Source organism: Tympanuchus pallidicinctus, unplaced genomic scaffold, assembly GCF_026119805.1.
Source record: "Tympanuchus pallidicinctus isolate F22 unplaced genomic scaffold, pur_lepc_1.0 scaffold23, whole genome shotgun sequence".
Classification (NCBI taxonomy): Eukaryota; Metazoa; Chordata; class Aves; order Galliformes; family Phasianidae; genus Tympanuchus; species Tympanuchus pallidicinctus.
Genome location: NW_026294740.1, coordinates 2,275,667 through 2,286,565, shown reverse-complemented (window position 1 = coordinate 2,286,565; position 10,899 = coordinate 2,275,667). Strand labels below are relative to the sequence as shown.

At 47.1% G+C, this 10,899-nt stretch overlaps 1 long non-coding RNA gene across 2 annotated transcripts; it reads right to left on the bottom strand.

The window, feature by feature from the left end:
• Positions 1 to 244: 244 nt before the first annotated feature.
• On the bottom strand, positions 245 to 7,800 carry LOC128083256 (uncharacterized). Of its 2 annotated transcripts, none has more exons than XR_008208000.1 (3): positions 7,714 to 7,800; positions 6,776 to 6,890; positions 245 to 2,729 (listed from the first exon to the last, which is right to left on the bottom strand). It is a non-coding gene; the product is annotated as an uncharacterized LOC128083256 (long non-coding RNA). The 2 variants fall into 2 exon arrangements; XR_008208001.1 differs by having other exon boundaries at positions 7,596 to 7,792.
• Positions 7,801 to 10,899: the final 3,099 nt, after the last annotated feature.

Genomic DNA, 10,899 nt, shown 5'->3' with positions numbered 1-10,899 from the left:
AGCCCCAGTCAAGTGCCAGAATAAAACCTGCCTGATTAAAGGGCAAGAAAATTAGCATATGACAGTAGAGATCAAGAAGAGTTTTATTTATTGTACTTATCTAAAACAGGAAGACAACTTAGCACTTGGCAGACATAGTCCCCCCCCTTAAACATTGCCATGTCAAGGCAAAGTGTCTGTTGGCTGGCTTACTGCTGCAATGGACAACGAAGTATGTCCTTGATCTTCTAAAGAGCCCAGAACTTCTCCATACTATGTGAGAAATGCTGGTATCATCTGAACACCACCAGCCACATTATGGGCCCTGTGGGACCTCAGGAGCTGCACTGTCCTGAGAAGGGGGGTGAACCTCTGTTTGCTGTACTCAGCAGTTCCAATACTTCATCAGGAAGCTCTGCTGATTATTCACTGTGGCTGGAATAGCAAAAGCACAGCTCTTTTCTGTGTCTCACATTGAACTGCAGATCTTCAGACCTGCTCTGGATTGCAGGACGTGTGGCAAACGGAAACCAAGGCAGCAGCCAGGCTGCTTCCAGAACAGAAGGATTTTGCAGTGGATACAGATGTCATTTCCCAAAGATGGGTAGCTGGCTCCTATCTTTATTGCATCTCCACATCCTTCTCTTAAGCCAGAACTTGTAGGAAAAACGATATGCACATTTTTCTGCTCTGTTGTTAAAAGAGCAACAGTGTTAGGACTCCATTACTGTCAGTGCAAGAAACAGACATGGGGATTTCTGCAGCCACACTTGAACAGCACTGGAGTATGTCAGGTGCTGTAAAAATTGCTTGTCTCTTCTATCATCACTGTAACCACTGCTCAGCAGCACTATCACTGACCATTGCATCACCAGAAACATGTGCTTGGCGTGTTGCCTCAGAAGTCTGTCTCCAGGAGCTGATAGCAAAGGTTTTCTCTATATTTTGAGGTGTCAGCAGACAGCCAGAGCTGCTGGCAGAAAAACAATCGCAGGTTTTTAACAAGTGGCAGTAGCAGCAGGAGGAGAAAACAGGAGAAACAGTATTATGGAAGTGGGACAGAGCAACTGACTGCAGGTTATTTTTGCATCAAGAGTGTCCAGTCCTTGGGATGATATTACTGGGGAAGGTAGTGCAGCCAAGCAGCACGTGCTGAAAGATGGGTATACCAAACCCACCCAAACCTGAGCCAGGTGCTGCAGAAGCCAACTAGAGATTCGCTTGTGGTTTAACATAACCCAGCTCTAGGTTACATCTGGAGGAACAAACAGGGCATCACTGGGAAATCAATAGTGGGTTGTGGTTCAGTAAGCTGAGGTTTGGACAGAAGGAAGCAAGGGTCCATTCCTTCCCCCCAGCAGCCCCTAACGAGCACCAGCTCAAAGCCACAAGGTGCCCAAAGCAGGAGGTGCTGCACCTCTGCCCAGCAGTGGCTCTGAGCCACTGAGCAACACCAGGGCCCAGAACTCCCATTAAGGGGATGTGGAGTGTGCTGTACCATCAGGACAGAGGTGACCGTTAAGTTTGCAGCTTATAAAACAGTAACTTTGGAAAGATGACAGATTTCTGATGGATTATGGATGAACTGCAGAGATCACTATGCTCCACGCACTGCAGCAATCCCTACGTCTCTCCCTCCCGCAGTCCTCTGTGGGAGTCAAGAAAATATGAAATTTATGCTATTTTTATGAGCTGACCTTGTCACACACACAGCTTTGAACAAGCAGTGTAATGGCATCTATTAGACGCAGTCCAGATCCTCTGTAAACTTATCATGCATTTGATTTACTGCCCACAAATAGAGGTCCACGATGAAATGCAAAGCCAAGGTAAACATGCCCAGGCACAGGTCCTGCTGCCAAGCTTGCACCAAGGCCGGCCTCTGCAAGGTTTGATTAATAGTGGGCAAAGCACCAAGCAAGCCTACTGCAACTGTAACACAAATCCATGTTTCACACCAAAACAAAGCAAACTTTGGAAGCTGGGCCCGAATTTCCTCAGCCAAAACCTTTCCACCAGAATACTTTGGGTGCTCCCCAAGCTCTGCTAGCAGGTATACCTGCTCCTGTCTGGCTGCTTCATCAGGTGGGAGTTCTCTGGGTGTGGTGTGAGATGTCAGACCATCGCCTGTCCTGAAACTGTGCTACCTGGCTCAAAGATTGCTCAGGTGAAATCCTGCCATCCTCAGGACATGGGTGCAGAATGACACGGGGAGGTTTCAAGGACAGAAAGGAGCACTGTGCTCTCACGATCCAACAAACCCAATTCCTGCAGCAGCGTTCTGCCCCACCATGCACTCAAGTGATACTTTAAGCTGGAAGCCAGGCTGATAAAATGGCATTAGGAAAACATTAGAAACGCACCACACAGGAATGTTTTCCTTCTGATTTCACAGCAGAAGGAGCATCAGGCACTATTTCAGGATCCAAATGCTGCCCTAAGCACACCCCAGCAGTGCTGCAACAAGCCAGAGAATCTTAGCAACTGTTATTCAAGTCCGCTTCTTAAGTGTTTGTCATTCGTACCCATTAGCCACATTTCTGCATTTGTAAGCATTAAGAATCTTTTTTCATTCATCTTTTCATCTTTCTGCCTCTAGTCCCTTTAAAGTTTCCAACCGGTGTGATCTTTACTGCCCCATTCTTTGTTCAGATTACAATAATTCGTCATTTGTGTGCAGACAGATTCTTAACTGCTCCTGTGCTAGGAATAACCTTCGCAGCAATATTGGTTCTCTCATCTCCAGGGTCCTGCAAAGCACAAAACTATCAAATAGCAAGGCGTTAAGGATGCAAGGAGTCCCCCATAAGGCAACGCGTTCAGTGTAAGCCCTTTTGCTATGGAAATGGAGCGATCGTACGGTACAATTTCTTAAATTCAGCCTGCATTAGGAGTAAGGCCTTGCTTGAAATAGGTTCATGGCATCGGCCTTGCTTTATCATTTGTAACCTGAATTTCAGTGGCTGGGAAACTATGATGGCTTTTTTGCTATCATTTTATCGACAGTTGGGTGCAATCACTCATCATTTTGCATTCTCTTTCCCACAGCACGGTCATGGATGGAGTCACAAACTTCACGGCCAGGCAGGAGCACGGTTAGGGTGATCTAGCTTTAGTTGCTGTGTAACAGAGGGTAAGGAGAGACCACAACACCAAACCCTATCAAATCTGTGCAGTGATCCCCCAGAGTCCTCCCCAAAAAAACCCCAACAGATGAGGACCTCTGGGCTTAAATTTTATTTTCTGTTTCCCAAGTCTTCAAGAAGTCCTAAGGGATTCAATTGCAGCATCTTAATTCCAACGTTTAGAAGGGCAAAATGAGTGACCTGCAGAACTACAGCACAATTAGCAGTGATGCCAGCACAGTAGAAAAGCACATTAAAAACTACCAGGAACTTACAGGCTAACGTGCAACCAAGTGCAAGCCACTGCAAACCCCGCTTTTGGTGGAGGTGTCAAATCAAGGCTGTCTTTAGTTTTTGGCATGATTATGGGCTCACTGGATAAGCCAGTTCTGCCAAGAGAATGCACCTGTATCTCTCCAAGGCATTCAGTTTTGCATCAGGTGATGGCTTTGTTAAAAATATTCATCCTATGTAATACATGTTACTCTGAATACGTTGCATTACAAACTGCCTCGTCAGCACACCCTACAACCAGCATTCTGCCCTGGGACTTGCTCTTGGGATGAGGATGCTCCCTCCACCTTTTGGAGCTGCAGACATGGAAAACTAATTATTCACAGAGGGGAAGTCCCCCCTTTCCCACTTGCACAGCACTGAAGGCGCTTATCACAGCTCCTATGCCCAGTACAGGTGCAGGTTCTCCTAGGAGGGCAGGGCTGTTCTCCAGCCCCTTCTACAAGAAATTAGCACTGTTGGCACACATGGGGGACACAAGGGGCAGCCTCAGCCCCACAGAGCTCCCCAACCACAGCACAGCTTCCCACCCATTGGGGATCACTGCCCTGGACCCAGGAGAGGAAGACAGAATGCTCAGCTGCACAGCTCCCAAAGGAACCTTGAAGCTCCCACCACTGAAACTCAGAAAGAATAAATGACACAAAAGTCTCTTAGTCTGATAGAGATGGAGCTGATCATGTATGTGTTGTGGGCTGGACCAGATGCCCTCTTGAAAGCTCTTTAAGCTCCACTTAGACAGTTCCTTTGACATGCAAATCTGGGATCCAGCCATTTAAAAAAATAAAAGCTCCTGATTTTATATATGCCAGCAAACAGGAGAGCAAAGAGTTACATGATACAGATGCTGCCCTGCAGATAGCAGATGCCCTCACTTAGGGTTGCAGTAAGTCTGCTACCTGCAGGCACCTGGCCTTGTACACAGCTAACTGAAGACACCACTCTATGAGCCCTAGCTAAGATCAATTTGCTCAATTCTCTTCAATCCACACTAAATTGAACTTCTTCATCTGTCATAGTTTCCTGCACTGTTTGCAGGAAGACATTTCCTGTCTACAACACAGCTCTACATCTGAATGGGGCACACTGCCATTTTCCCAAGACCAGCTGATGGACATGTTATAGCACAGCTAAGAGCTATAATCTCCCTTATTTTGTCCTTCAGCACATGTTGTGCCTTGCTGCCTCGTTACTGGTCCCTTGAGTTCTCCCTTAAACCACACACAACCAGAAAACACCCACAGAGAGCAACAAGCTTCCTTGGGACCTAAATACCATCATTTGCCACTCTAGTTCAGCATGATGCCACAGGTAGGCTCAGCTGGAATTTCTCCCATGTTGGCGGGACATGCCCTGACCCCAGGCTTCTCCTCAGGGAAAACGATAAACTACCTCAGAGGTGCAGCCCCTCTTGCCCTGGCTACCAAAAGTGACAGATGCCAAGGGCAGTGGAGGTGGAATACAGCTGAAAGTATGTCTGCTATGATGCTCGTGGGATCTTGGAGCCAAGACTTGCTGATTTTGGTATCACAGGATGCTCGTTTTTTCCAAAACATCCCAAAACAAGATGGGGAAAAATCTCCTCTCTGGGGTGCGTCTGTTTACTCTCTACTGTCAAGCCCAGAGGAAGATGAATGGCACTTAGAAGCCACTGGTCAGAGAAGGAAGAGGGTCAGAGCACAAAGGCCATCTGTCGCCATGTGAAGTCACCAGCTGAACAAAGCAGGACCGAGCCCTGAGCACCAGGACCATGCTGGGAGCCCCTGGGGAGCTGTAGCCTTCATCAATCAAGCAGGGCAGAGGAGGGAACGCATCAGCATCTGCCACAGTCCCAAGTAAGAGAGTAGCAGGTTCCTGAATACGTGCAAAGCGTCACATCAAAGGGATTTTTCTCAAGTCATAGTCCAAGAGCTATTTCTGCCTGCCACTACTTTGAGATACATGTGTAGGTGCAGCACATTGCGAAAAGCCTTCTGCTGCAAACCCCAGGAGCGGCCGCTAAGCCCTGCTGGGTGCTTCAGCCTTTTGGGAAGCTCACATGAATTACATGACTCAAATCCCAGGCAACGCAGAAGAGATTTTGTGGTATAAATACATTCAGTCGTAGCCATCCCAGGCTTCAGCAGCATTATGTAGGAGGAGGAGGAATGCGGGCAGCCTTGTCCATGCATGCCTGAGGAATTATTTTAAACATGTTCAAGGGATTTAGAGACAGCGTTTATGAAATAGTTGAGGCATGTGGTAAGAACTGTAACAATTAAAATGCTGATGAGTAACAGGTTAAGTCCGTGATGTTAGCTGGAGGCTGGCCAGCACCAGGCTACCAGCAGTGCAGAGATCACCTCCAGGGTACTGATGTCCCACAGTTAACCGAGAGGCTCCTCACCACCAGCAGAAGTAGGAGAAACCCAACTGTTTCCATCAGGTCTTCTCCTACCTTACCTGGAGTTGGCAGCAGGACAGTGACCCACTGTCATCTCCCTGTTTTCCTATGGGCTCCATCCCACCTGCCTTCACTCTTCAGGGAAGCCTAGTTTTCAGCAGACCTGCCAGCAAAGCCTATTGCTATGTGCAGAGCTCTCATGGCAATCCATCAACAGTTTATCAGCCACTCTTTCCAGTGGCAGCACAGCCAGCCTGTTGCACCAGGACAGGTCTGTCCTCATCTCATCCTCAGCACAGAAGGGACATATGCTCAGATAAAGATTGGAGACACATCCTGGAAATGGAGGCACCCCATAAAGACAGGATCCCAAGCAGAAGATGCATATAGGGAACACAAGTCTTACAGGCAGCAGCTGAGGGAAGTGGGATGGGTCAGTCTGGAGAAGAGGAGGCTCAGAGGTGACCTTATTTCTCTCTACAGCTCTCTGACAGGATGTGGCGAGGCAGGTGTTGGTCTCTGCTCCCAGGTAACAGCGATAGGGTGAGAAGTGATGGCCTCAAGTTTCACCAGGGCAGGTCCAGGTTTGGATATTAAGAATAATTTCTTCTCAGAAGGAGTGGTGATGTATTAAACCAGGCTGCCCAGGGAGGTGGTGCAGTCACCGTCCCTGGAGGCGTCCAAGAATGGTGGAGATGTGGTATTTAAGGTCATGTCTTAATGGGCAGTAGTGGTGGTAGGTGGATGGTTGAACTAATTAATCTTGGACATCTTTTCCATCCTTAACGACTCTATGATTCTATCTCACGCATCTCAAATGCTAGTGAGAACCAATCCCCAGCACCAGGCTAGAAACATCAAAAGCCCTGAGCATCTGCTCCTCAGTATCCACAGTTTCTTCTCACAGCTCACTCTTATCACAACACATTGGCCACCAACACACAGCATCTTCAGCACACAGGGTGCAACCATAGCAAGGAGGAAAGCTGCTCACCTCTGCCAGCCAGGGAGCATGCAGCCAACCCTGCAGGACTTCCAGAAGAATCCACTGCTGCCATCCACAGTTTCTCATTTCCAAGGCTTGAGAAGCTTTGACAGTATGTAAATCCCTGATGAAATAAAACATTTCTAATTAATAACCAGTTTGGAAGACCCTCAGGTTTTTCCCTGCTGTAAACAAGCAGCGGGGATGTTTTTCCATGACATCCCATGGTTCCGTTTGTCAGTATAACATGCTAATTTATAACAGGATAAAAATAGATCTACTAGAGAATTCTATTATCCCTACTAACACTTCTTGCATTAGAACTTCCCAGCATCCTTCATTATCGCTGCCCAGACTGAAAATAATGTCTCTAGATCAGTATATTACCCTAACTCCATTTAATGCAGAATTTAATTCACATGCCTTTTTTAATAGCATTTGCCACAACAGTATTCCCATTGACAAATGGAAGCTGACAGCTCACTTTTATACCAATTCAAGCTAAACACTGACTTAAGTTTTAAAATAAAACTTACTGATGTTTAAGGACTATTCGATTGCCTACAAAGCCACTGGGGCATTATGAACCACAGCACTTCTGTAACCAAGAGGAGCTAATTAAAGGACTTAAAAACCATAAGAGAGGAATGAATTTAAAATCTGGTGGTGGTTTTTTTTTCTTTCTGCTGGAGAACTCTCCTTACACAACCTTTCGTTATACGGTGAGCACTAAGCCTATGCAATAACTCCATACCACAATTCCCTGTAAGGAGCTCTCAGCCAGCCAGGTGTTCAGCTTATCAGGAGAGCAGCACCTCCAAACACTCACACGAAGGCAGAAGGACTTCCACACGAAATAACCAGCCAGAAAAACCCTTTAGAGCACACTGCCTCTCATCTCACGTGTTCCTCTTCTCATCTTCAAGCAAGCCTCCACCATGTCCTACCTCCGGAGATGCTCAGCCCTCTGCCAGAGCCACCCACAGGCACTCTGAGCAGCTTTCCCACAGAGCTGCCACAGCACACCTTCCTCCATTCCCCAAGCCCTTCCAACAGCTGCTGCTTCCTCCTTTATCTCCTCCCGGCCCCTGCACCTGGTGGAGCCAAGCAGGTTCTGTGAAAGGGTCTGCAGTCCCTATGATGTGACCAGGAGATGTGTCCTGCCAGGACAAGCCAGGAGTCAATTCCTGAAGCTTCTGAGTGCTTTCTGCTTGGATCCCTCAGGAAGGTGAGAAGTCAGTGCTGCTCCAGGCAGGACGGGCAGCATTATGGAGCTGCTTGCTGTGAAGAATGCATTTTCCATTCTTGTTTTCGCTTGCTTTGCTCTGTGAAGATTTAGCATGCCACATGCAGCCTTGTGAATCTTTCTACCTCTAGCGTAAACGATAGACTTTGGATCTACAGATCCTGGGTTTTTAGCCCCTGTAAGCTGCCAGCTGAATACTGTGGCCAACATATTGCTCCCTCTTCTGAGTGAGGGATGCTGGATTCCACCCAGCTCCATAGGAGGCTGCTCTGGTCTGCAGGAGAACAGGGCCTATCACACAGTGCAGATTCAAAGCGTGGAGGGATGGAAACTCCAGGGGCTGCTATCTGGGGGTTCATTTCAGGCCATCGGTAATCCTTAACGATGCTCCCTGGAGAAGAGGAGCCCATGCATGTAACAAAATGATGGACTGAAATTACATAATCAGCATCTCCCTTCAGTACAAAGGGAAGCAGCCAGCATGTTTCTATGCTACTATTTTTCTCCTTCCAAAGATGGAATTGTAAAGATTGGGACTGCTGTTTTTGAAGCCAGCAGGTCTGCTTAGCAGGGCTTGTTTCAACCTCCTCACTCCCTGATTCCCACATGGCAGAGAGGCATTACAGTCAAAATGAAGTAATCCTTTGATAAAGTGCAGTCATTTATTTGAAAAGTGTAGTCTCACCATTAAAATGCAAATGAAATGAGTGCTAATATATTAACTTGGGATGGGAGTTGAAATGGCTTATGACAAGTGTGCTTTCATGTGGAATATAGTTAAGTGATAACAGTGGGTGTGTAAGAGAAAGTAATATTCAGATGTACATGTTTGTTTATTGAAGATATTAATGAAGGACAGTGCCTAAAGTGTGTTATTACTCTCTCAGCTTGTCTTTCTTTTGTCCCTCCCTGGTTCAAGCCTGCAACTGAGAGGTTCCTCCCAAGGGGAGTTTGATCAAAAGTCATCTTTGATGAATGATCTGAGTCCGCACAACAGCCTACACAAAAGCTGAAATGTATTTAATGATCTCTTTGAAGAGGAGCAGAAGGTCCCCCCAGTGGATATCCCATGTGCAGCTTTTGGCACGAGAGCTTTATAGTGATTCAGAAATAAATGGGAAACCTTGAGCCCTTCCATTCATTTTCCAAGGACATCCCCTGGGAGCGTGCCCAAAATCGGGGTGTCTCTGGGTCTTCTCTCTTCCTTTCTGCCCTCACTGCTGCCCCTTTGCAGGGCAGTGACCTCAGGATCCTCCAAAGCCCTTTTAATCCAATGGAAACCCCTTGAAGCAAAAGCCACTCAGGCAGACAGGAGATGTTCTGTGAATTGCCACTTCCAGACTGGGCTCCTCCAGAGCAGCAGCATGAAAAACAACACAGAAAGCCATTTCCAGAGCAGAATGGCCTCAGTGTAGTTTCTCATCCATATGCAAAGCAATGCTAATCACACGGGATGTTTGCTTCTTAGATTTGCTTATTCTTTGCATTTTCTTGGCAGCTGTCCTCAGAGAGCACACAGCTCCCCAGGCTTTACCCCTCACCCTGAGCACTGCTCTGAGCCTCCCAGTGCAGGGGTGCTTTGCACAGGATGCTCACAGGCAGCTGAACAACTCTGCCAGAAAACACCCACCTGCAGAGACCTACAGCACCGTGTTCTGGCCAAGATGTTCTGACCAGAGGCTGCGACTTGATCTGTCTCTATAAAGTTAAGTGTGCACGCAGGGAAGGTCAGTTCTGGAACACCGATATCGTATGTTATCAGTCTCACTGAGATGCTATCAAGCACTTCTTGTATTTCATCCAAATAAGACTGATGTTATCAGCTTGAACCTCATTATGGTGGAAAATGAAGAGCTGAAACTGTATGGAACTTCTAATGTTTGATGCTTTCTTTCACAAAGGAAAAGGGAACTGATGTTCCTGGAGGACTGGTTTTCTTTGCTAGGTGCTATTCACACTCAGCAGAGGTGGTTTTCAGCTGGGCTGTGAAGGCTGGATTATGCATCCTGCCTCTGTGTAATGCTGAGCATCACATAAAGCAGTCAGGGCTTTGGTGCCATGGACAGATAACCCCTGGGGCTCAGCAGCAGACAGCTGGGAAAGGAAGGCTCCCCTTTCTCCAGGTAGCCCCTGATGGCTCTGTAAAGGCATGGCCACATGGCTTCCATATCCTCCTTCATTGCCCCACATGGCACTTCTCAGGGACACGGTGAGCAGGGCTGGCACACAGACATGCACCCTGTCCTCTTCTCTAAGTGAACTCCGGGTCAGGAGGGGGAGATTTTGCCTCTGACCCCGTTATCTGCAATAGCTGCTTGGTGCTTTGAAATGAAATCCTCTCGCTTCTGCCGTCACCTCCCCTATCAGCTCCATTTATTTACACACAGGTTTGTTATTATAGGGTTGCTCATAAGTGCTCTGGCTTTGTCTCCGTTGCTCAGAAGATTTCTTTCCATCAAAACAGCTTATTAAAGTTCATTCTTTTGTTGTGAGGTCATTGTCTAGACAAAGAATTACAGATTCACCAGATTCACCTAGATACACCTGGTCAGGACAAACCCAGCCAGTCACAGTCAGGTAATGCTATCTTATCACAACCCTCCAATGTGGGTATCTCCAGCTAATCTTCCCCACGTAAAGACACCTCTCCTTTTGTAGTGAAGGCATAACATGAGTTATACATGCTGGATCTGCCTACATTTGGTTGTTTTTATAAAGTTGTCATCAAATTCACCTACATTCTGTGGTTACTTTACTGCTATAAGCCAGGGCAAGACTGCCAAAAATTATTTGCAGTCTTTGATTTGCATCAAGAAATACAACCATACTCCAGCAGCACTGGGGATCATTTGGTTCAATTTTGCAAACATTCACGGGAAGGAAACGG